Below are 3,577 nucleotides of genomic sequence, written 5' to 3' on the forward strand. Positions count from 1 at the left end.
CCTGATTGGAAAGAGTAAAGGGAATAAACTCCACCAATTTAGCTCTAACAATTAACCTAAATAAAAGGAAAGTAGATATACAGAAATTAGCTAATAAAAACTAATTATTATGATTGATATCCTCCCGCAAGTTGGATGATCTAGAAGAGAGATGCAACTTGGATAGTAATGAGTCAAACCGAGGATGAAGCAGAGGCTTTGTGAGTATATCAACAAGTTGATCATCAGTGGACACAAAGGACAAACAAAATGATAGGCTAAGGCTATATGTTTCATCCGAGAGTGAAAAACAGGATTAACGCTGAGAGTTGTGGCACCAAGATTGTCAAAACAAATAACCAGATTGGTTGTGGGTATGTGACCAAGTTCAGTGAACAAGGATAGGACCCATAGAAGTTTAATGGTTGTGTCAGCCAAGGCTTTGTATTCTGCTTCGGTTGAGGAACGAGCAATAGAGCGTTGTTTCCGGGAGCTCCAAGAGATGTGAGTGCTACCAAGATACAACAAATAACCAGTGGTAGAGATATAATCATCCTTATCACCCGCCCAATCTGCATCTGAGTAAGCATGAAAGGTTAACGTAGCAGTTGCCGAGATGAAGATGCCTTTGTTGCAAGAGCCCGCCAAATAACAAAGCACCCGTTTGAGGGCAGACCAATGCGTCGTTTTGGGGTGTTGCATGAACTGTGCAAGTTTGTTGGTACTGAAAGCGATGTCCGGGCGAGTAAGACTTAAGTATTGAAGACTTCCCACGAGTGCGCGATACTCAGTTGGGCAAGGTAGGAGATCATCGACATCCTTGAGTAATGGAGCACTGATGGACAAAGGAGTGGATGTTGATTTTGTGTTAGCCATGCTTGATTTATGGAGTAGATTAGTGATGTATTTCTTTTGTGAGAGAAATAGTCCTGTAGCAGAAGGAATTACTTCGACGCTCAAGAAATAGTTAAGATAGCCAAGGTCTTTCAGCGAAAATCGAGCAGCAAGGGTGGAAATAAGGTTGGACAACTCTGTAGAGGAACTCCCAATGACAATGATATCATCAACATAACTAATAAACATAGTGTGGAACCTGATTTCTGGTAGATGAAGAGAGATGCATCTACAGTTGAATTGACAAAGCCAAGAGAAAGTAGAAACACTTGAAACTCTGTATACCAAGCGCGGGGTGCTTGCTTTAGCCCATAGAGTGCCTTTTTGAGGCGGCAAACATGATGAGGGAAAGTTTTGTTGACAAAACCAGGAGGCTGGAGCATGAAAACTTCCTCTTTGAGCGTCCCTTGAAGAAACACACTATTGACATCAAGTTGGCAGATGGACCATCCTTGACAAACTGCAAGTGTGAGAACAATGTGAATGGTGACCGGTTTAACAACCGGACTGAATGTCTCGGTATAGTCCCAACCAGGGTGTTGGTGAAAACCTTTGGCGACTAGCCGAGCCTTGTACTGATCAATCGAGTCATCTGTGTGTCTTTTGATTCGAAAAACCCATTTGCATCCAACCAAATTTTGAGTAGAGGACCGACTGACAAGTTCCCAAGTGTTGTTGCGGTGTAAGACGTCAAACTCAGCTTGCATAACTGAGCGTCAATCAGGTCGCGAAGAGCTTAGGTGATGGTGCTAGACTCGAGTAGAGAAGAGGGTTGGACATGGAGGCAAAAAAAAAGGAAGGAGCGGCGTCATGTGTGTTGAAGAAGAAAAAAAAAAACAAAGAGGATCGTGTTAGGCTGATACCATATAGAAAGTATTTGAATGAATTAATTTTACCATTGAATTATAGTGGTATAAATATACAAATTGATAACCTAATTGGAAAGAGTAAAGGGAACAAACTCCACCAATTTAGCTCTAGCAATTAACTTAAATAAAGGGAAAATAGATATACAAAAATTAGCTAATAAAAACTAATTATTATAATTTAAAACTAATTATTATAATTGATAAGGACATATTCCCTCGGTACTGTCACTGCCCATTACCGACAGGCAAAAGCATTCAGTAAACAATTACTCAAATGACTGCCAATAAATCCTTCAGCAAAGGAACTTTACCTAAGGACAAAAGGTCGTCGGTATAGAGCCCTCAGTAAATAACATGTTTCCTGTAAGGCCATATGTTCTCTTCAGGATAAATAAATAAATAAATAGTGGGGGTTTTGAAAAATTTTGAAAATTTTAGGGCATCTTTTCGACCTTGGTTCTCTACCATCCAATGCCAAAAAGGATATGTGGCTTCATGTTTTTTTAAAACTGAAGCCATATGTCATTTTCAGATAAATAAATAAACAAATACGTCATTTTTGAAAAAAATTGAAAATTTCGATGCACCTTTAGGCTTCGGTTCTCGATTAACTAATGCTAAAAGCGATATATGCTTTGATTATTTTACAATCGAAACCTATAAGTTCGCAAAATTTTCAAAAATGTCACGACATTGTTATATGCTTCAGTTTCTTCAAAACCGAAGTATATTACGTGAGTTAATGCACCAAATCTGCACTAGTGTTAAAGATCATAAACTCTCTTAATAATGTAAGCAACGGCTAGTCTTTTACAGGTAGATCACCTTCCTCTTAACAACAAGGGATTCAATTTTGACCAACAAAAACTTTCAAACCACCACTAAATCTTGCCCCTTGTCCACAAATCCACGTTCAAGATATCATAAGGAAAAATAAAACTTTTATATTTTAAATAAAATAATTTAAATAGTTTATTTTATATTATATACAAACTTTGTAATTTTTTAAATGTTAAATATTTATTCTCCATATAATTTAAACATCTAATTTAATAGTCTTTAAAAATTAAAATGTATTACCCGCCCTACGGAACAAGTCTGATCTTTTACTCTATAACTTCCAACTATCTAATACTTATTTTGACATCATCTAATATAATACTTGAAAAGAACATAGAAAAAGATTGCTTTAAGAATCATAGCATTATTACTTGTTAGAATGTTTTCTATTTGAATATTGTTACATATTATCCAAGAAGTGCCACAATATTAGAAAAGAAGATGACATGTCATGGTAGCACGTAGCATGGAACACTCACAGCCAACAACTACTTTATCTATTTCTCTGTCCTTCCTTCTACTTTTTCTACTTTTTTTTCTCCCTAATGCTATGCATATTATTAACTTTGTGATTCTCTCTTCCTTCCAATATATTATCCACACCAAAACTTATTAGCGTGTGGGGATCAATTTCTGTATAATAGTTGAGTTTAAATTTAAATATGATTTATATATGCTGAAAAAGTTTAATCGTTAATTGTAATTTTATGAGAAAAGTTATTATGTGTTGACATTGTAAAATAATTTGTATTGTTATCTAAGTAGAAATCCGTCCAATCTTTAACATTTTATAGGTACAAGATAAAATAACAAATAAGAATTCTTATAAGTGTTTTAATATTAAAAGATTTTCTCTTTTATAAATGCATAAATACAATATATAACAGGTAAAAAGTGGCCAAGTAAGTTATATATATCTATATATATATCTATCTATCTATCTATATATATATATATATATATATATATATATATATATATATATATATATATAT

Source organism: Vigna radiata, unplaced genomic scaffold (genome assembly GCF_000741045.1).
Source record: "Vigna radiata var. radiata cultivar VC1973A unplaced genomic scaffold, Vradiata_ver6 scaffold_214, whole genome shotgun sequence".
Lineage (NCBI taxonomy): Eukaryota > Viridiplantae > Streptophyta > Magnoliopsida > Fabales > Fabaceae > Vigna > Vigna radiata.